Source organism: Notamacropus eugenii, chromosome 2 (assembly GCF_028372415.1).
Source record: "Notamacropus eugenii isolate mMacEug1 chromosome 2, mMacEug1.pri_v2, whole genome shotgun sequence".
NCBI classification, from domain to species: Eukaryota; Metazoa; Chordata; class Mammalia; order Diprotodontia; family Macropodidae; genus Notamacropus; species Notamacropus eugenii.
In genome coordinates, this window is record NC_092873.1 from 96,389,887 (window position 1) to 96,413,112 (window position 23,226).

The 23,226-nt window shown below is 37.2% G+C and overlaps 1 protein-coding gene and 1 pseudogene across 5 annotated transcripts in view; both read right to left on the bottom strand.

The window, feature by feature from the left end:
- BTBD9 (BTB domain containing 9) overlaps positions 1 to 23,226 on the bottom strand; it is a 504,605-nt gene that overhangs the window by 159,937 nt on the left and 321,442 nt on the right. The window lies entirely within an intron of this gene.
- LOC140530397 (clathrin light chain A pseudogene) lies at positions 2,146 to 2,752 on the bottom strand (annotated as a pseudogene).

Sequence of the window (23,226 nt, forward strand, 5' to 3'; positions counted from 1 at the left end):
CAGCACTTTTTGTCAAAGGGGGAATATCCACACAAATAGTTTATGTTCTTAGGTTTATCAAACACCTTTATTGAGTATTATTGTTTCTGACTCTTGCTTATCTAGTTTGTTCTGATGATCTACTTTAGAATTTTTTGCTAAGAATAAAAAGCTTATACAGCTTTATAGTATAAGCTGTGTTCTGGAAGTGCTACTTCTTATTTTGAGATTCTACCTCTTAGTAGTTTGGTATGTCAAAAAATCTATAAATCACTTTAGATAAGATCATGTATATGGTAGTGACTCAAGCCAACCATGAGCACTGAATATCTCTCTACTTAAATAATTCTTATTTCATTAAAAAATATTTTAAAATTGTATTTATAAAAGTCTTAAATGTGTCTTAAGACTGTCTGTCAGATATGTCATGCTTTTGGGGTTATTTTTAATGGGATTGCCTTTTCTAAGGTAATTTTTTTTCAAATTAAGGTTAAAGAAAAAGCTAAAAGGGATCAAAGGACAAAAGGATCTAAGGAGTAAAAAATTAATGGGGGACTTAAAGACAGAGCAGAATGGAAGGATGAAATTAATATTCCATAAATTAAAATGAATCAATATTTTGTGTGAATCAGGAAAAGAGGAGGAGAGAGACACAAACACAGGGGAAGAAAACACTGAGAAGTTCCCTAAGTGAGGAAACGGGAGACAAGAAACAGAAGGGAGCTAGAGATGTTCTCTCAGCTGGCTGTGATGTAAGCAAAGGAAAAAAAGACAGTAATTTCTTTAATCTTTTAAAGAGTACAGAGGACAATAAAAGAAAAGGGTAAGAGCAGTGGAGGGGAAGAACTGAAGTAGGTGAAGAAATGGAAAAAAGGTCACATTCTAAAAGGGGGAAAAAAAGATATGCTACCGAAGCATGATACAGGAAGAAAAGGGGCCTTATAATATGTTTGATTCATCTTAGATCATCTTTTCTGAGAACAGTTGTTTTTTCCCACCCCTAGTGTGGCTACCATTCAGGATGGTAAGAGGGACATGGCTATACCACTATGGGGTGGTGGTAGTGGAGAAGAGTATGTGATCACTGTAGGGGCAGTGCATAGGACTGGAACTCATGACTGAATATAAAATTCAATCAACTATATCATACTCCTTCAATTCAAGAAGCATTAATTAAATTTCTAGTATGATTAGGCTCAGGGAAAGGGGCTGAGAATAAAGAAGCAAAACAAAGGCGTTCCTGCCCTCAAGGTGCTTACATCTAACATGGGGGTGGGGGTTGAAGAAAGTGAATATTTATTCAGATGAATAAACAGAAAATACAAACAATATAGATAAAAGTAATTTTTGTGGGGAGGGGAACATCTGATTTTTCCCAGTGAATAGTAAACATGAGACTAAACACTGTAGATAATTCTTTCCAAACAACTACCTGGTGAATGAGAGAACAAGAGTTGCTATTTCTGTTTTTTACAAATGAAGAAACTGAGGCTTACAGAGTTAAAGTGATTTTTCTCAAGCTAGTTAGTAAGAATATAAGGCCAGATTCAAGAATAGATCTCCTGACTTCGGAGTCAGAACTCCAACCCTCAAAAGACAACTAATTACAGAATTTGAGAGTTATAAGGAATTTCAGTAATCATTTAGTCCAAACTATAAAACAGAAAAATCTTCATTTTAACATACTGTTGGAAGGTCTCCAAGGGGAGGAAACCGTTACCTCTCAATAGAAAAATTAAAGCATTAATTAAGCACTTCCTGTGTTGCCACAATATAATTCATCCAGGAAATCATTTCACTCTTAGGTCAAATTACTAAGACATTTTTCATGACGTTGAGCTTAAACCTGCTTCTGCAACTTCTACCTACTACTCATGGGTCTGCATTTTGGGGCCAAACAGAAAAAGTCTACTTTCTCTTCCAGATCACAGCTCTTTTTTTTTTTTAATCTGAAAGAGAATTTTATGATCAGTACAGCTGAAAATGACAATGCACAAAAGCATAAGAGGTTACTGCCCTGGAGGGTCCCACTTCCCTCCCTCTCAGAATGCCAGGGAGAACACAGTTGAAGAAAACACAAACGATCAACTCTAAAGACAAGAGGTTTGGTCCAAAAGAACCCAACATAATTAATCCAATGACTGAGAACAGCCTCGCTGAGTAAGATTAAGATATTGCCATGGTAGTGTTTTCATTAGGCTTCCCTTCAGTGAACCAGGGGGCCTACTTGGGGGAGATGAGGACAGAGCACATGCAGGACACATCCTGGGCCAGCTTGCTAGACTTGGGGTTAAAGTCACACAGTGGAGCCAAATGTTCCCACTCGGCGCCAGAAGTCTCTTCAGCATCATTTACATAAGCTTCTCAGCTGCCTTGCTATTACTTTTGCTTTTTGTAGCTGTTCATCTCATCTCTGTACCATTCTTCCAACTCTTTTGCTGCTTTTTCTTTCCATTCTGCTTCCTGCTTCTGAGAATTCGCATCAAGGGCTTCCAGACGTTTCATTTGTTCTCTCCGTTTATGGAGACTCTCTGGTTCTGACTGTAATCTATCCACTTGGGAAACAGCTGCAGCACTATCTGTTGGACCATTACTCTCCTGGTAGTGTTCTCCATTCATCACTCCATCAACAGTATCCGGCCCCCGGGGGACGGCTGTCGAGGATGCCAGTGATCTCACTTTTCTGCTGCCACGGCTGGATCTTCTTCGCTGACACTGCCGCTTGCCACCCCATTACCCACAGGGGACTCCCGGGGCAGGGAGCAGGATTGGGGGGGGAGGGCAGTCAGGGACGGAGGTCAGCAGCTCCTGTGGTGGTAGTGATAGCGGTGGGGGGGGCGAGCGCCTCACAGCTCTTTAGATACTTGACCACAGCCCACATGTCTTGGCTAAATCGTCTTTCCTTCAAGCTAAACATGCCTAGTTCATTCTGCCAATTTTTATATGACAAGAGTGGAAGTCCCTTTACCATCCTAGCTGGTCTCTTCTAGCTCATTAATGTCCTTCAATCTATCAATCACCTGGCAAGTATTTACTGAGAGCTATCTAGGTGCAGGGACAAAAACAAAGTCTTTCATTTTATTGGAGGAGACAGTAAATACATAAATACAAACAATATGCAAAATGAATACAAACTAAATTTTTTGCTAGCATGGAAACTAAGAGCTGGAGAATTAAGAAAGGTTTCATGTAGCTATCACAGAATTTTGAATAAAACAACAATTCAACAATTTATAACAGGTGGGATATATTCTAGGACTGAAGGACAGTTACTATAAAGGTATGGAGATGGAGTAATATATGTGAAAATAGCAAAAAGGTCAGTTGGGTCCACCCGAAAATGGGGAGGGGAGTACTGGATAATAAAATTCAAAAGGCACATTAGACTCAAGTAAAGGATTTTAAAAACCAAACACATCAGATAATGCTGCTGTTCTGTAATTTCAGATGTGTCCAACTCTTTATGACCCCATTTGGGGATTTCTCAGCAAAGATACTTCTGCACTCACTTCACAGATGAGGAAACTGAGGAAAATTGGGTTAAATGACTTGCCCAAGGTCACACAACAAGCAAGGGTCTGAGTCTGGACTTGCACTCGGAAAGATGAGTCTTCCTGACTGTAGGCCCAGCGATCTATCCACTGTACCTAGCTGCCCCTACCTGACCATACTATATTTAATCCTATAGCCAATAGGGAACCAGTGGAGTTTATGAGTAGGGAAGAAACACGGTGAAGACTTGAACTTTCAGAAAATCATTTTGTTAGCTATATGGATAATGGATTAGAGATGGGAGGGACATGAGTCAGATAGAACATTTAGGAAGTAATTAAAATACCACTGTCTTTTCCCTCATTATTCATTCATTGATTATTTTTAGAATTCATGTCTAAAAATAAAAATTTGATTTCCAAATTCTCTCTCTCACCACTGCCCCACTCACTTAGAAGTCAAGCAATATAAGATTTGAAAAAAAAATTACAAGGTAGAAACAAACAAAGTAAAACAAAACAAAGCAAAAGGATAGTTCAATTTACACTCAGACTTCATCAGTTCTCTCTCTGGAGGCGGACAGCATTTTTCAAATTGTGGTGCAGTTGTATAGTCATGTCCTTTTTTGTGACCCCTTAAACCAAATGTCCATGGGTTTTCTTGGCAAAGGTCCTGGAATGATTTGCCATTTCCTTCTCTAGCTTTATTCAGGCAGAGGTTAAGTGAATTTTTCAGAGTCACACAAAGCAAGTAAATATCTGAGGTCCAATTTCAGTTCTGGTCTTTCTGACTCCCAAGTCCAGTGCTCTACCCATTCTGTCATATAAATACCTTTTTAATCATGGGTCCTTTGCAATTTCCTTAGATTATTGTCTTGATGAGAATAGCTAATTCTTTCACATTTAGTCATTGTCACAATAGCGCTGTTACTCTGTACAATGTTCTGGTTCTGCTCACCTCAGTAGGCAGGAGTTAATAGAGGTCTCACCAGGCTTTTCTGAAACTACCCTCCCTCATCATTTCTTATAACTCAATGGTATTCCATCACAAAGATACACTACAATTTATTCAACCATACTCCAACTGATGGATACTTCCTCAATTTCCAATTCTTTACTAGCACTAAAAGAGTCACTATACATCTTTTTGTACATCTCAGTCCTTTTCTCTTTTCTTTGATCTCTTTGGGATACACAGACCTAGTAGTACTATTATCTGGTCAGAACATTTACACAACTTTTATAGCCCTTTGGGCATCATTCCAAATTGTCCTTCAGAATGATTGAACCAGTCGACAATTCCACCAATAGTGCATTAGTATCCCAATTTTTCCACATTCCCTCTAGCATGTTATTTTACTTTTCTGTCATATTAGCCAATGTGATAGGTATGAGATGGTATCTAAGAGATTTGTTTTACTTTGCATTTCTCTAGTCAATAAAGATTTTAGAGCATTTTAATGTGACTTTTAAGAGTTTGGATTTCTTCTTCAAAAAACTGCCTGTACATATTCTTTTATCCACTGGGGAATGGCTCTTATTTATTTATTTTTAAAAATTTGACTAAATTTTCTGTATGTTTGAGAAATGAGGCCTTTATCAAAGAAATTTGCTATAATCCCCCCTTCTCCCTGCCCCACTGTCCTGCTTTCCTTTTCATTTTGGCTGCACTGGTTTTGTGCAAAACCTTTTTAATGTCATGTAATTGAAATGATCTATTTTACTTCTCATTATCCTATCTTTTGTTTGGTCATAAACTCTTCTCTTAGCTATAGATCTGACAGGCAAAATTTTCCATGCTCCCCTAATTTGCTTATGCTATCACCATTTATGTCTATATCACGTACCTGTTTTGACCTCATACAGTATGATACTGATGTATGCCTGGTTTCTGCCAAATTGCACCCCAGTTTTCTCAGCCGTCAAATGCTGAATTCTTGTCTCCAAAGCTTGGATCTTTGGGTTTATCAACCATGAGATTACTATGGTCCTTTACAACTGTAAATGACAATTTACAACACCGTGTCTCTTTCTTTAAGCTCTAAGTGAGTCTTACTTTTGATGGAATTAAACACTTCCTTCTTGGAGATGGATGAGCTATCCTGCTGGTAAACCTTGTATAGTTCACTTTTCTCATTTAGTAGCTTCTGAATTTCATCATCATCATTTTTATTAAACCAGTCCTGATGTTTGCAAGGCTTTTGGCCCAAATGCTGTGGTATATCAAGTCTCTAAAAGTTACTCATTCCTTTTCTGCTCCACCGTTGTTGTGTGCTGATTCAGCTTTCCCTCTAGGTCAGCAATGAAAATGTTCATGCACAGAAAAGCATTCTATCATGTTGATATTGAGTATCCTGATGGTCATTTTGTCTTGGAGCTGCCGCTTTTGCTGAATACAAATGTTTATCTTGGAGAGGATGAGTCTGTGATTGGTCTAGCACTCTGTGTCACACATTGCCTTCATCACTTCTGTCTCATCTGTCACTTCACCTTGCAATGACAAAGTCTTTTAATTCCACTGTTTGCTGTGAGGGTGCACACATGATATTTTGTTGTGTTTAAATACATGGAAGACAGTGCTAGTGATGAAAAGGTAGTGAAACACAAAAGTCTACAGTAGTAAGTGACCATTGCTGTTTCCGATTCCATTCCTTGCAAGGACTCCCTGCCATATCTGTAGTCTATGCCTACTCTGGCATTAGTCATTCAGAATTACAAGTTTGTCCTCTTTCAGTACACTAATGAGAGTATCCTGGTATTTATAAACTTTTTCTTTCAATTCATCAGGGATAGTCATGGTGGGAGCAGACATACTGATGGTGGTGGCATGGCACTTTTCTGCAAGTCGCAGTTGCATTGTTATGTGCCTGTCATTCTCCTTTTGAGAAACATATAAGCTTGCTGACTAGATTAGCTCTGATTGTGAAACATATTCCAGCTTCACGATACTCCTCATCACAGTAGTCACTTCAAAAAAATGTGTATTGAACTCTGCATACCAAACTGAAGGTTTACGGAGCTGTAGTACCAAACTCACTGTTGTACACATGTGAAACCTGGAAAGTCTATTAGCACCATGCCAGAAAAGTGAAGCACTTCCACTTAAATTATCTTAGGAAGATTCTGAAGATTACCTCTTACGATAAGGTACCAGATGCTAAGGTCTTGTCTTGAGTTGAACTGCCAAGCATTCAAACTCTACTGCAGAGAGAACAACTGATGGGCTAACCAAGTAGCCCAAAGGCAAAATATTTATTATTTGTCGTTCATTTTCAAAAAGGACCATGACATCAGGAAGGTGATGTCATGCCTTGCAAGTGAATTGGATTTAAGTGAGGGAGGGCTGTGCAAAGTCACCAGTTTCATTCTTTTCTCCTCGTCATCTGGGTCCAGTGACCAAATATAGATTAGGATGACTAGAGTTTGCCCTGGATGCAGTGGGAGACCTTGGCTTTTTTAAGCTAAGGTCTTTCCCAGGTCTCAGTTTGTCTGAGGCAATGCTCATTCAATGATTAGGTAAAAAAATGAGGCAAAGAATGGCTTCTTTTATCTAGTCAAAAAAAAAAAAATCAATCTGTGAAGGGAAGACCCTCAGGGTTTCTGGCCAAAACACAGACAACTGCTATTTACATTCACTCTGAACCATTGGAACCCAAACAATGACCAAAGTAGGCTTGGGCTAGGACCTCTAGTTGTACAGTTAGTGAAAGTCAGAGTGATCTTAATTTAAGGCATAATCCTTAATAAAGAAATCTAGCTCATAAACCCCAAGATACCTTGCTAGGTTTCAGCAAGCTAAAGACTATTTTACAGAGAACTTGCACAAGGCAAACACTCACAAGAAGGTCAGAAGAAGCAATATGAGGACATTCTCAAAGTCTCTCTGAAGAACGGTAGTACTGATTATGAGACATGGGAGAGGCCAAGGGACAGGACCACCCAGCATGGTATGCCTACATCGAAGAAGGCACTGTACTCTATGAGCAAAGCAGAATCACAGTAGCACAAAGGAAACAGAAGACGTGCAAATTCAGAGACATCTCCATCCCAAATATTCTAACGGACTATATGTGCCTGACCTGTGATAGAGTCTTCTGAACTTGTTTGAACTGATCAGTCACATCTGAACACACTCTATCCTCACCCCAACATCATGATGTCAGTGATCCTCTACAAACAAAGGAAAAACAACACTGTGTAATGTGTATCTAAACTATTTCACTGATCTATGGTTCTATTTCTTAGCCAGTACCAGACTGTTTTGATGATTATCACTTCGTAATATAGTTTGAAATCTGGCACTGCTAAACTACCTTCCTTCACATTTTTTAAACTGATCCACTTGACATTCTTGACCTTTGGTTCTTCCAGATGAATTCTGTTATTATTTTCTCTACCTCTATAAAATAATTTTTTGATAGTTTGATTGGTATGGCAATGAATAAGTAAATTAATTTAAACAGAACTGTCATTTTTATTATATTGTCTCAGCCTACCCATGAGCAATTAATTTCTTCAATTGTTTATTTAAGTATGTCTTTGTGTGAAAAGTGTTTTATAATTGTGTTCATATAAATCCTGGGTTTATCCTGGCAGGTAGACACCCACGTATTTTACAATGTCTGCAGTTATTTTAAATGGAATTTCTTTATCTCTTTCTTCTGGGTTTTGTTGGTAACATATAGAAATACTGATGATTTGTGTGGGCTTATTTATATGCTATAACTTTGACAAAGTTGTTAATTATTTCAACTAATTTTTTAATTCATTCTCAAGGGATCTTTAAATATACCATCATATCACCTGCAAAGAGTGATATTTTATTTCTTTATTGTACATTTTTGTTCCTTCAATTTATTTTTTCTTGTCTTATTGTTAGAGCTAGCATTTCTAACACAATATGAAATAATAGTTGTGATAATGGACATCCTTCTTTACCTTTGATCTTACTGGGAAAGTTTCTAGCTCATCCCCAATACAAATAATGCTTGCTCTTGGTATGAGACACTACTTATTTTTAAAAAAGGTTCCAATGATTCCTGTGCTTTCCATAGTTTTCTTTAATAAGAATGGGTGGTTATATTTTGTCAGAAGTTTTTTTTCTGCATCTATTGATATAATCATAGGATTTCTGTTGTTTTTGTTATTGACAAGGTTAATTATGCTTATACTTTTACGAATAATCAATCACCCCTGTACTCCTGGTAGATATCCCATCTGGTCATAGTGTATGATCTTTGTAATATATTGCTGTAATCTCCTTGCCAGTATTTTATTTCAAATATTTGCATCAATATTCATTAGAAAAACTGGCCTGAAGTTTTCTTTCTCTGTTTTTGCTCTTCCTGGTTTAGGCATCAAAACTATATCTGTGTCATAAAAGGAATTTCGTAGGACTCCTTTTTAACCTATTTTTTCAAACAGATTATCAAGTACTAGGATTAGTTGTTGTTTAAATATTTGGTAGACTTCATCTGTAAATCCATCTGGTCCTGGGGATTTTTTCTTTGGGAGCTCATTTATGGCTTATTCAATTTCTGTTTCTAAGATAGGCTTATATAAGTATTCTATTTCCTCTTCTGTTAATCTTGGCAATTTATATTTTTGTGAATATTCATCTTTTCCAGCTAATTTTTTTGGCATATAGTTGAGCAAAACAACTTCTAATAGTTCCTTTAATTTAATCTTCATTGGTGATGTATCAATCACCCTTTTCATTTTTGATACTATGGTAATATGATTTTCTTAAGAAGTACTACATGTTCAGGTGAGAACAGATAAAGTACAATGAGTCAACAAACATTTATTTGTTGGGCACTTTAGTATGTGGCAGGTTCTGTGCTGTGCACTAGGGATACAAAGAAAAAAAGGCAAAAATATGGCATGTAATCTTAAAAAACTCACTTTCTAATGAGGGAGATGGCATGCAAACAACTGTTTATACAAGACATATACAAGGCCCTGGGAATGAGGTTGGAGAAGGAAGATTAAAGGAAATATGAGAGTTCAAGGGTGGAGATGGAAAGGAAGAGAGGCATGAAGGACAGCCAGTGAAAGATAAAGAGTCAAGAGATGTACCCATAGAGGCACAACAAGGATGTTAATGTAGTTCAATTATACTGTAAATGGAGGGAAGTAAACTGTAAGAGAAGGAAAAGGTAGAAAGCAATCAGCCTGTAAAGGGCTTTAAATGCCAAACTAAAGATTTTGTATTGGATTCTGAAGGTAATAGGGAACCACTAGTGTTTATGGGGGGGATAGGAGAGAATGAAGGAGGTTAAGGAAAAGGAAATAGGCACAGCAGAAGGCAGCTTTGCTAAAATCAAAAAAAAAAAAAACAACAACTCATAACAAAGAAAGAAAAATGAAGGAGAGGGAAAACAGATATTTACAAAGGGAGGGATGAGCCTGGTTTTTGTATTAAAGAAGACCTACCATTCATAAGGGACACTGAGAGAAAGAGCATAGAGATGGATAGCCTATAAACTGAAGAACAGAATTTTAGGGAAGCCTAGATATGGACAAAAATAAGCAGACAAAATAAATGAAAAATTCTTGGAAAATAATGTCACAAAAATGTTACTTAAAAGGTTGGGAGAGGTGTTAGGGGAAGAAGAGTTTCAAAATTCAGTTATGTAGCTGGGGAAAGAGAAAGAGTCAAAAAAGGGAAGGAAATAATAAATGAGAAATACAGAATTTCAATAAATTCATAGAACTTGGGATAAAATAAGTAAAAGCTGTGGGGAGAATCTGTGGGAACAAATTAAGTCTAGTAAGGAAACCTAAATGCAGAGACAAACTGTTGACTTAAAAGGAGAAGGGGACAAAGCAATACAAAAGAAACAAATGGAAGAAAAAGTGTATGTAACAATTATATCATTAAATATAAATGGATAAACGAACACCAAAAATAAAAGAAAAAAAAGGCAGAAGGGATAACAAATCCAAAAATACACTGTCTACAAGAAACTCATCTTAAAATAAAGATATAAAGAAAACTGAAATGGGAAGCTAGAACAAAATTTACTATAGGTCAAATGATTCCAAAATAAAGCAAAGTAAAGCAAAAGTAAATCCAGGACTTGCATGATATCAAATAAGAGAAAAAAAATTTAAAAAAAATTTTAGTCAAGAAATCAACAGTGGTGTCTAATGATTTTCTGCTGAGGAAGAGCTAGGCAGCTTTTTGTACTCCTAGTAACAATAGAAGAGAGGTCTTTTATCTTTTGGGGGCAATACCATATGACTAGGAACTACCTCTGATAAGTCACATGAACACAAATAATTTCATCAGAAAGAAATTTGGAAAGCACTGCTAATGATTATAAAGTCAAGATCTACAGAATCTGACCAAATAATAAAATTCATTTGGAAGGTCAGAAATATCAATAATGAATAATAATGAAAAAAGTAGGAAAGTAGAGAACTTGGTGTTCCCAAATTCAAACTATATAATAAAGTAGCAATTATGAAAATTACCTGGTATCAGATAAAATGAAATAGTGGAACAGACTGGATAACTAAGACCTAGAAACAAATGTGAATAGCAGTTCAAAACCAAGAACATAAACTGCTGAGGAAAGGATTCTTTATTCAATAAGAACTTCTGGGAAAACCAGAAAGCATTTTGGTGAACAATACGTTCAGATGCATATCTCATACTTTATATCATCATAAATTCCAAATGGACAAGGAGTCTAAATCAGAGTTATAAACTTGTGGTTAGTAAATTTGTTCTTTAAATAGTTTGACAACAGTATTTCAATAGTATTAGATTTCCTTGTAGTCCTCTGCATTTAATTTCATACATTTAGAAACATTAGTCCGAGAAGGGTTTGCATAAGCTTCACCAGGAGTGTCAAAGTTCTAGAATTTCTGGGGTCCAAATAATAAAAGTGATACCATAAAAAGAAATTTTTAGGAGGATGGAAGTTTCTATTTTATGTAATCATGGACAGAGGGAAAATTCTAGAAGAGCTTTAAAAAGACAAAACACACAATCTCGACTATAAGATTAAAAAGCTGTTGTACAAATAACATTCTGGGGACTGAGATCGTATCAGTCAAATTGGTTTTCATCTTCTCACAGTGAACAACCTCATTTTTTGAGAAATGTACTCTGTAAGGGTTTGTCGGGAGGCACACATTGAGTTGAAATATTTGTGCACATATACACACACATACACAGAGAAAGAATGAATTTTAAGTAAGAAACTAAAGAGTTTAGGGACAGGGGTGGCGCTTTCATCAATGGCCTCTGCTGAAGGACAGTAGAGAGCTGAGCCAATTTGGAAAGTGAACAACAAGGTAAAAAAGAGATTTGAATTGGGGGAAAAAAGTAGAAGCCCACTGACTGGGATGATGCTAAATAAGTCATGTTACGTCAATGTAATGGAATATAACTGTGCTGTAAGAAACGATGAGAGGGATGGTTTCAGAAAAACCTGAGAAGACTGAACTGATGCAAAGTAAAATGTGCAGAAACGGGAGAACCAATTTATACAATAAAACAATATTATAAATGACTTTTGAAAGACTTAGGAACTCTGATCAACACAATGAACAACCACAATTCCAAAGGACTCAAGTTCCAAAGGACATGGGATAGAGACCTGATGAACTCAGAGTACAAAATGAAGCATATTTTCTTTTCTTTCTTTTTTATTTGGACATGGCTAATCCAGGAATTTGTTTTGCTTGACTATACAAATTTGTAAAGGGTTTTGTTTTTCCAGCCTTCTCAATGGATAAGGAGTTGGAAAGTGGAAGGGAGAAAATTCAGAACTGAAAATAAAAATTGAATTGAAAAAGAAAAAAAACTTAAAAATATTTTGAATGACTACTTTGGAGAACTAATGCAGGGTAAAATTAGCATAAACAGAAAGTCAATGTATATAACAACTATGACAAATGAAACAGAAATAACAACATAATAATTAAAATGGAATGTTGTTAAATAATAACGGCCAACCTTGGCTCCAAAAAAAAACCAGAGGGAAGATAGGGGCTTTTCCAAGCATCTCTCCCAGTTTTTGACAGGAGTGGGGAGATTATGGGAGTGGGTAGTGTATATGTCAGATTATTTTGATTTGCTGATTTGTTTTACTGAAATGAATTTTTTTGGTGGGGGAGATATTTTGTGTTATGAGATATAACTCGGGGAGAGTCATAAAAGCAGGGTCATATTATGAACTGTAGGTGGTATAAAACCAAAAGATAATAACACAAATTTATTTATAATCTTAAAAAAATTAAGGAAAGAAGTTGCTTGAGGATGGGAAATATCTGAACCATAGCTTAAAATATTAAGAATTACATCCTTTTGTCTAGTGATAAATCACACTTCTAACAAAACCTGTGAAAAAATATTAGTCTGGCATCTTGCAATCCAATCAAAAGGGTTTAAATATGAAAAAAGGTAGAGGGAGAAAATTATCTCTATGTTTCTACTAAGTTAGATACAAAAAAGAGTAGATACCAGAATGATGGAGGCAGAATCAGCAATAAAATCCTTAAATTCAGACATCTCTGTACACACACACAAAATAGAGGTGATAGGCATGATAAGGTTAATGCAAGGAAGCTTGACAACTGATGTTTGGTAAAGACAAATTCCTGTACTGGCCATGTCCAAAGACAGGTGTCTCATTTTGTATATTAGTTCAGGTAGCATCCTTTTGATCCTCTGTTATTATGGTTGATCACTGCACTGTTCTGAATTATCAATTTCTTCAAAACTTCATTTTTACAATGAACAACACAGTTTATTAAGATATATAAGAAATTGATGAGCCAGAGGGGAAAAGAATAATGGGGGTACATTTGGATAACAATCAAAGGAGGCAAAAACAGAAGCAATATTGTCATCAGAAAATATCCCAGAACACAAGCCTGGCACAAAGCTATGATGTTGCAATGACAGGAATCTCAACTACCAAGACACTTGCTGAAGAGATCTCTACTCAAAGTTGAGCAATTAATAATTTCTTGAACTGCTTTAATGATAATTTCATCCTTCAAAAGGTGGATGAATCAATGAAGGGACTTTCTAGTTTGAACCTGCCTCTGAATAACAAGGAGCAACTGGTTGCTTAAGTAGAAATTATAGAAACTTTGGAGAGAGAAAAAAAAATTTTTTTTTAAGGAGGATGAATCAGTTTATGAATAATAAGGTAGGCAGTAAAACAACAGGAAAGTTCAGGTAAACCATCAGAAATAACTAGACAGAACTGGGAGAAGTCTGATTACAGGAACTAGAGGTTGCAATCTAGCTAACTTTGGAATTACATTGAAAGTTTAAAAGCTAAACAATGCCATCTTGTCCATATTCATTCAGTCATACCATGGATAGTGATTCAATAAATTAGCTTTCTCTTTTTTTTCTCTCCTCACTGTTCTATGCATCAAAGATAGCAGAGGTCAACTGTATATAACCTCTTCTGAAATCCATAAACACTTTGAAATGTAGCCCGTACCTTTCTGGACTTTTCAAAAAGATCGACACTTTCCCAAATGTATTTAGGGATGAGAGGGTTTTCAAAGTCTCAGTAAATTTAGTTTTCCAATAGGGCAATAAGACATTTCCTCAATGATGTGCTTTACTATGCATTAAGCTGATTTAAAAAAAAAATGTATGTGATATGCATAAAGAGGAGTATGCTATCAAAAGATAGGTATGGTTTCAATTTCATTTGTGCCTGACAAGTAATAGGCACTTAACAAATGCTTACTAGCTGAACATCTAAGAAACATACACAATACTGCTACTAAGTATTTATTCATGGCATTACTGGAAGTAATGCAGACATCTCACCAGCTTAGTTATAATTCCCCTGTCAAGTAGCTAGTTGTAATACAGGGAGATTCCTTCAAGGGAAGATTAACTCACTTTCTTTTTCTTTTTTTTTTTAATTAAATTTATTTCTTTAACTTTTAACATTCATTTTCACAAAATTTTGGGTTACAAATTTTCTCCCCTTTTATCCCCTCCCCTCCCCCAAACACCAAGCATTCTAATTGCCCCTGTGACCAATCTGCTCTCTCTTCTATCATCCCTCTCTGCCCTTGTCTCCGTCTTCTCTTTTGTCCTGTAGGGCCAGATAGCTTTCTATACTCCTTTACCTGTATTTCTTATTTCCTAGTGGCAAGAACATTACTCGACAGTTGATCCTAACACTTTGAGTTCCAACTTCTTTACCTCCCTCCCTCTCCACCCCTTCCCTTTGGAAGGCAAGCAATTCAATATAGGCCAAATCTGTGTAGTTTTGCAAATGACTTCCATAATAGTTGTGTTGTATAGCACTAACTATATTTCCCTCCATCCTATCCTGTCCCCCATTACTTCTATTCTCTTTTGATCCTATCCCTTCCCCATGAGTGTTGACCTCGAATTGCACTCTCCTCCCCATGCCCTCCCTTCTATCAGAGAGAGAAAAATTTACGATGAAGGACATGAACCCCAGATTTTGGGAGAGTAGTTTTCAAAGGGTTCTGAAGAGGGATACCTAGAATTCTAACTAAAATATAGGGATAGTCAGTCCAGAAAGTATGGGAAGCTTTCAAAGATAAGATTTTGAAGATAGAGAGACAAAAATGTTTGAAGAGAAGGGGTAAATTTTAGAAGAGGTTTAAAAGCTATATTAGCATTGTAATGTAGATACATAGGAAACCTATCAACCAATTTAGGTTTTTAAAAAAATTTCTATGGTGTAATTCTTAAAATTTGATTGAAACTTCTGCTTTTTACATCAGTCATTTCATTATATAGCCTCCTCCCGAACCTTCCCTTTTATCAAAGAAAAACAGTTAAGCAAAAAGTACTGAGAAAGGAATCCTGTCTGATTGCATATGTGGTATTCTGTATGCTGTAACTGAAAGGATACAAAAGAATTTGCAAGTCAAGGAATTCACCTGAGATACAAGGGCTGCTGGCTTGCTAAAAGGAGGTTCAATAATATAATTTTATTCTAAAAAGTGAGACATATCTTTACATAAGTCCTTATCTCAGGGATCTTTACCAGCTCCTTCTCTCTGGCATTGGACATGACAGGGCTAAGGCAACAGGTATCTAGAGAATAAGCTTGTGGAATAATGTGGGAGAAATGATCACTTCATAGGATTGATTTCCAAGACAGTCCTAAAAATTCTATGTATTGTACACAATAAAAAAATAGTAAAAAAAGTAAAAAAATAGATTTTCCAATATTGAACAGATCCCAATTGAAGTCAGATGAATGGTTGTCCTTCTTCCATCACCTGCAGGACAAACCAGTCTTACCAAGTGGCCTCTGAGAACAGAATATATTTTTCTTCATCTGCCTAAGCGTTATACTTATAAATTCAGTGCTGATAAGAGTAGCCCCTCCTCTAGACCCTTGATTCTGAGGCGCTATTTGGACAAGCTGTCTAAGGTGTTGATTATTACTGTCACTGCACCTATTTAACCTACTTGGCCCTTTTGAAGACCCACATAAGTCACATGGGGGTAATAAATGCACCACTGAACAATTTTTTTCCAGTAGGATTAATAAACACAGAGTAGGAACTAAGGTCGTAAATGGTAGGGGTTTAATACAGGTTGATGTTTAGATCCCACAAATGACATACTACCATAACTGCCTTAGCTTACATAATTCTCACTGGTTATTTCTTATTCCACACTCTAGCTGGTCATTAGCCCCTAAATTGGGAACCCCTCATGGAGTCAGACTCCAGAGGATACTGGGACACAGTGTGATATTTTCTGAGAAAGCAGTATGGAGGATCACCTGGATACATGGGAATAGACCATTTGGGCTAGCCACATTGGTCCCATTGTTACCTGACATTCTAGGCTATTACCCCTTTTACAAAGCAGTCCCGTTCATTTTCCTGAGTGTTGCCACAGCTCCCTCTATGACAACACTCCCAGCTTCTGTTCCAAAAATATCAGGGGAAAAAACCAAACCAAACCAAAACAGCTGCTTAGTGTTAGAGGATCTAGTTTGAGTTCTAGATCCCCTACTTGATAGCTACTTATCCACTCCCTCATTCCTCTCAGAACTCCAGCTCCATTCCAGACTCACTCTGGACTTCTCCATGCCACAGAAACCTTCTCAACCTGAAAGATCATTCCATCCCTGCACCTCAGCCTCTGACTGGTAGGTTCCCTGCAGAACCTTCATTTTAAAGAAAATGCCCCAGTTGACCACATTCATTCTTTCATTCGTTGACAGGCTTGCTTCTGACTCACTCTTCAAACTTACTCCATCATGCTTCTCAAAGGTATTGTTACCTGCCACTCACATTTCCCTCCTACTTCAGCTTCCTTTCATGGGTTGTCTTCTCCCATTATCTTTCCTTTTACTGTATTTCTACTCTTGGTTTTTAGGACTGCATTAGGAACACAGGAAATCCTGAATAAATGTTTGATGACTTGGTGGACTACCAGGCTGGTGCTTAATAGATGTTTGTTGTATATAATTGAAATGGGTCTAGATAATAATGGTTACCCAAACTCTGAAATAACCAAGCAATTACTGAACACCTTAGAGTCAATTAAGTATAGTGAAGAGCAACTAAGTGTTACAGTGGATAGAGTGCTGGGCCTGGAGTCAGGAGGACCTGAGTTCAAATCCAGCCTCAGACATTTACTGTGTGACACTTAACAGTGCCTCAGTTCCTCATCTGTAAAATGAGTTGGAGAAGGAAATAACAAATCAGTATCTTTGCCAAGAAAACCCCAAATGCAGTCATGAAGAGTTGGACATGCTGAAATGACTGAACAATAACAAAAAAAGAAAGAGCACTATTTTTGGAATCAGGTTTTAGTCTTCACTCTAACACTGCCTAGCTATGTGATTATCTACCTAACAAGATTGTTGTAAGGAAAGTATTTTGTAAACTCTAAAGTGAAATACAGATATGAATTATTTTGTAAAAAATAAATTTTATTAATGTCTTTTTTTACATCACCATAGCTATTAGTTTCAGTATCTCTCACTCCCATTCCCTTAAAACCATTTCATATAACACAATATTTTTAAAAGACAAAATCATAAAGAGGGAAAAATATCAACATCTCAAACCAATACATCCAAAAAAGTCTGAAAAAATGTGCAACTTGCAACATTTGTGAACCTCCTACCTATGCTCTAGAAATGAGGTAGGAGTGTCTTCTTATATCTCTTCTTTTGGGCCATCCTTGCTCTATACAATTTTGCAACATAAAAGTGAATTATGATTAAAAAATATTTTTGATTCACTAGTAATCACATCTGGGGCTGGACAAGTTGAAAAACAAGATAAAAAGACACTTTCTACAGAAAGAAAAGGAAAGCATACCATATTGTCTTAGTCCCTTCTCCAAAATTCTGACAAAAATCACCTAAATGCTACTGTTAGTTGTTACTAACACACTGCTTCCCTCTCATGAGAAAAATCTATGATGGCACTAATGCAATACTCATCTTTCTCCTGAATAATATAAAGTCTGTCAAGATGGACGACCTAATAGTTACTCAAGAGTCTTATTGGTTGTAAATAATGAAATTCTGTAGCCTTCTTTACAGGGGAAAAAATTAGAGAGTGATTCTAAATTGCAACACACAAAAGGTGACATGCTGTTTTTCCTCTGTAGGGATGTTACCACTCCCTACTTTGAATGTTCATTATTGTCTTTCATATGCATCTGATAAATTTTATTAAAAACACCATCTGGATGGGACTTGGGTCTGTTCTATATTTTCAGTATTCTAGTTCTCCTTCCTCTTCCCATTTGAATTTCAAACTCAATTTTTCACTTTGTTTACAAAAATGTACTGCTAAAACCCAGTCTTGTTTCAGTCTCTTTATAATTTTCCTTTGCTATCCTTTAGCAACATAAGCTATTGCAATAGTTTGTATTGTAAGTGAAAAGCAAAAGGGAACTGCCTTAGATAGAAATTACTTCTTCCCATTCCATGTAGAGAGTAATTTTGCACAGACAAATTTAATTTGCTGTTTCTCAATGCAAAAAATTGCATGTTAACAAAATGTATACATTTTGTAATGTAGGCATCCCAGGATAAATAGGCAGTAGGGAAAAAGTGATCTGAAAACAATTTTACTGTTTTCTATTCTTACACAGTATTGGAGGTAGCCAACAGCTTGCCAGTAAATTTAATTCCTGTACAATAAATTTTTAAAAGGCAGTATTACTTTACTAAGACATGGGGAACATGTACCAGTGATTTTTAAAGATATGACTGACATGTCATTTAACTATCTTCATAGATAAGCTCTGAGAGAGAATGAGGGAAAAAGCCTTATGAAGCAGAATTTTATTTTATTTTAATGAAATAACGCTTAGAAGACTGTCATCTTTAAAAATGTTACCAAAATTATCTCTCATGTTGGACTTCAAATAATGTCTTCTTGGTTGCTGTAATTTAGAATTTGTTTTGAAATAATATAGTTGTTTCTTTGAAGTTCCTAAACTTACAGAACAGATTTTCCTTCTTGCCCAAATGTCTACTGATGTAAAATATTTCCTCTAAAATGAGAGCTTCTCTCTACCTGGATGTCCTGCTAATGACTTTAAGTCAACATAGTCAAAATTGAACTCATGATCTTCACCCACAAAAAAACTACCCCTCCTATTTAAATGGTAACCAATCAAGTTTTAGTGACTCTGTAATCTTCCTCACATTCATTTATCTCATTTTCTTTCTATGGCCACCACTCACATGTGGACCCTCACTACCTCTTACCTACTAGCGTCCTGTCCTGGCCACACTTAACAATGTTGCTAAATCAATTTTCCTAACAGAAAAGTTTGATCAAGTCAGTACCTCCTCTCAAACATTCACTGGTTCCCCACTACCTGCCAAAACAAAAAAAGAAAAATTCTCCATCTCCTTCTCATTGCCCAACTTTTAAATTCTCCTTGATCTGGCTGCTAGAGGGCAGAGTGGTAGTAGGTAACAGTGTGGGATTTGGCATCATAAAGACCTCAGTTAGGGCAGAATAGAAGGGGAGGGTGGTGTTTGGTTGAAATCTTAAGATGAGAAGGTTGAAGTGGATGGGAATAAGGAATCAGATGGTGGGGTGGGGAACAGGGTTTGGATAATGACCTACCAGGGCTCAGAATCCCTGGGATATGAAGAGTAGGACCAGGTGAGAATATTCATCATTGAATGGAGGGCGCCACTATTCTTCCCAAAGAAGGTTAGAGACTGGGCTAAACGCAAGATCGATACGAGATGGTAGGCACACAGTCAGATGGAAGAGTCTCCTCTTTTTTTTCCCAAGGGTGGAGGTTAGGCAGGAAAGGGAGCAAAAGGAGATGAAAGTCAAACCTGCACAGCAGGAGAAAGAAATCTCATTTGCCACCAAGTATATTCTTCCTCTTCCCTGAAAGGATAGGCACAGCAGGACAGAGAAGGTTTGAAGTCCAAGGGAAGGTAGTTCTTTGCACCAGAGGTTCTCTACATCCTGGTGGGAAGATTGGGCTAGCTGAAAGAAGTGGAAGTTGCCTTGTGCTGGTACAGATAGAAATCATTGTTTTGGGACATGTGGAAAACACTTGGCTGGGATCCTTGCTGCCTTACCTCAGGGGACATACTGATGCTAAGAGAAGGTACTTCTAGTTCAACATGTCCAAAACAAAAATCTTCCTCAAAACTCTCTGCTCTTGCAATTTACCTATAATTATTGTTGTAAGAAGAGATATGGTATTTTTGTTTTGCTTCCACAAAAGTTATTGGGAGATACTCAAGATTTGTGGAGAAGTTAGCTTATTTTATTTTACTAAGACAATGACCATCATAGGCCAGGGGGACTAGAAAAGTTAAACTGGAAAAACTGGTTCAAGCCTGAGGAGTCATACCCAGTCACAAGTACCCTCATGATCACTTACTTAATCTACATACAGAAGGAATGTAGGGAAATAATCTGAGAAATTTGACTAACCCTAACTCTAACAGGAGGGACAGAATTGTGTAACCTCACTCCTGCCTCTGTATTGGTGTGGGTGTTCCTATTGAGTACCATACACACTTTCTCCAGAGAAGCATAATAAATGCCTTCCTCTGCCCACTGTTTCTGAGTTCTTTCAGTGAGAAGGGTTTTGCGGTGCTAAGGGGCATATCTCATGGACTTCTTAAGGGGAAGCAGCAGGTAGTTGAGCAGTTCATCCTGGGTTAACTCCCTGACCCTGACTGGGAAGTCCTATGACCCTCACAACTGAGTTTCTCACACTGTTTCACTTCCAGCTTTTCTTCCTATTTTCATCACTTAGTAACGTCTCCCCTTTGAGATTCATGATGTTCTTACCCACCATCCAAACAAACAAAATTCTGGTGGCTATTGTTCAAAGACTCTCAAAGTCACTCCTCTTTCTTCCTTAAGGAGTCTGATACCTGGCTCAAATTTTTTTCTCTCTCTCCAACCCCTATTCTCATACTAGGGGGACTTCAACATACTGACTCTTTCTTAAAGATCTGAACCACACATTTCCTCAATCTACTCACCTCCCTTAAGTTGCTCCTCCACCTAGCTCTGCCACACACAAAGAATCATACCCTTGATCTTGCCATGAACCACAAATGTATCATTTCTACGTTCAAGAATTCTAAAATCTTCTTATCTGACCATAACCTAATGGCTTTTCACCTTTCCCTTTGCCTTCCCTTACAAAACTCTACTCTTCTCCCATGTCATACCCTCTCACCCCTCAACCCCTCAGTTCTCTCCCAGGCCATAACCCTTGCACTAACCACTCTCTCCTTTTTTCCCCATCTTGACCCTGTCATGAACTTGTTTAACTGTTTTCTTGAGTGCTTGGTCCCCTTATCATATTTATCAGTTATGCTCTGCCATGTCTCAGTCTTGGATCATTTTCACTGTTTACCACCTTCACTCCTATTTCACTCACTGCTGCTAGGAAATCCTTTTACACTTTATAAACTCATTATTCCACTCTCTATAGAGATTTTTCCAAACCATTTCATACCTCCTTAACCTTCTTCTGGCACCCCCTCCTTCTCAAATGAGAACCTTTCCTCATTTAAATTAAAAATACATAATTTATAATTTATTTTCAGCATTATTTTTTAGAATTTCTAGAATCTCCCCCACCCACTGAGAAGGCAAACAATATGAAAACAATTATACATGTGAAATCATGCAAAACACATTTCCATATGAGCCATGTCACAAAAAACCCCAGAAAAATAAAGTGAGAAAATTATACTTCACTTTTCACTCAGAGTTAATCAATTCTCTCTCAATACCATTTTTCATCATGAGACCTTTGGAAACGTCTTGGCTCATTCTCTTGATCAGAGTAGTTAAGTCTTTCACAATATTGCTGTTACTGTGCACAATGATCTAGTTCTAGCCATTTTATTTTGCATCAGATTATATACATCTTTCCATATGTTTATGAAACCACCCCCCTTGTCATTTCTTTTAACCTAACAGTACTCCATCACAATCATATACCACAACTTGTTCAGCCACTCCCCAATTGATAGGCATCCCCTCAATTTCCAATTCTTTGCCACCACAAGAAGAGTTGCTATAAATATTTTTGTATATATAGGTCCTTTCCCTTTTTGTTTTATCTCTTTGGGATGCAGACCTAATAGAAGTATCATGGGCTAAAGGGTATGCATAATTATAGCCCACCAGGTGTAGTTCCAAATCTTGTCTTATATTTTACCTAAAAAATTGGGGCCACTTGCTGTGAGCTCCCTCTTCTCCTCTCTTTCTCATCTATCACTCAGGTGCCTTCTGCAACTATCTCTTCCTTCAACTGTGTCTTATACAAAAAAGTGGCCTTACTCCTTCCACCAAGGCTAATCACTCTATATATCCAACTAATCACATTCCATCTTGTTTCCTCCAGTGGACTGCCCCTTCTGGGATACCAACTCATTCACTTACCTTCAATCTTTTCCTGTCTCCTGGCTCTTTTCCTACTGCCTACAAAAACACCCATGTCTCCACCTTCTCAAAAAACAAAACAAAACAAAATCCCTTCCTTTGATCCTTCTATCTCAGCTATCATCTTTTATCTATTGTCTTTTTGGCTAATATTCTTGAGAAAGTCATCTATAATAAGTCAGTCATCATAAACATTTATGCTAAGCACTGGCTATACAAAAACTGGCCAAAGACAGTCTCTGTCCTTAGGGATCTGACAGTCCAATGTACTTTCCTCTCACTTGCTCAACCCACAGACCTGCACAACTTGGCAGTAGGTAGGGACCAAAATTAAAATAGACTACACTTCTTCAGGCAGCAGATAGATTAGACCATGGTTTGTTGTCATGGGTCACATGACAAACAGGAGGGAGAGTGCTTGGGTGGGCTGCATGTTGTGCAGATCTGCTTTACAATGACTTGACTTCATTATTCCACCAAAACTGCTCTCCCCAAAGTTACCAATGACCTCTTTCCTGGCTAATCCAGTGGCCTTTTCTCCGTGCTCATTCTCTTCAACCTCTCTACAGCCTGTAACACTACTGATCACCCTATTTTCTCCTTGAAGCTCTCTTCTCTCTAGGTTTTCAAAACACCACTCTCTCCTCATTCTCTTGCCTATCTGACCTTCTTACTCTCCTTTGCTGGACCTTCATCCATGTCCAGCTAACTGGTCTAACTGTAGATGTCCTGAGGGGTACCTATTCTGGGCCATCTTCTCCCTCTATATTGCTTTGCTTGGTGATCTCATGAACTTCCATGGATTTAATTACCATTTCTATGCTAACGATTTTCAAATCTAACTATCCAG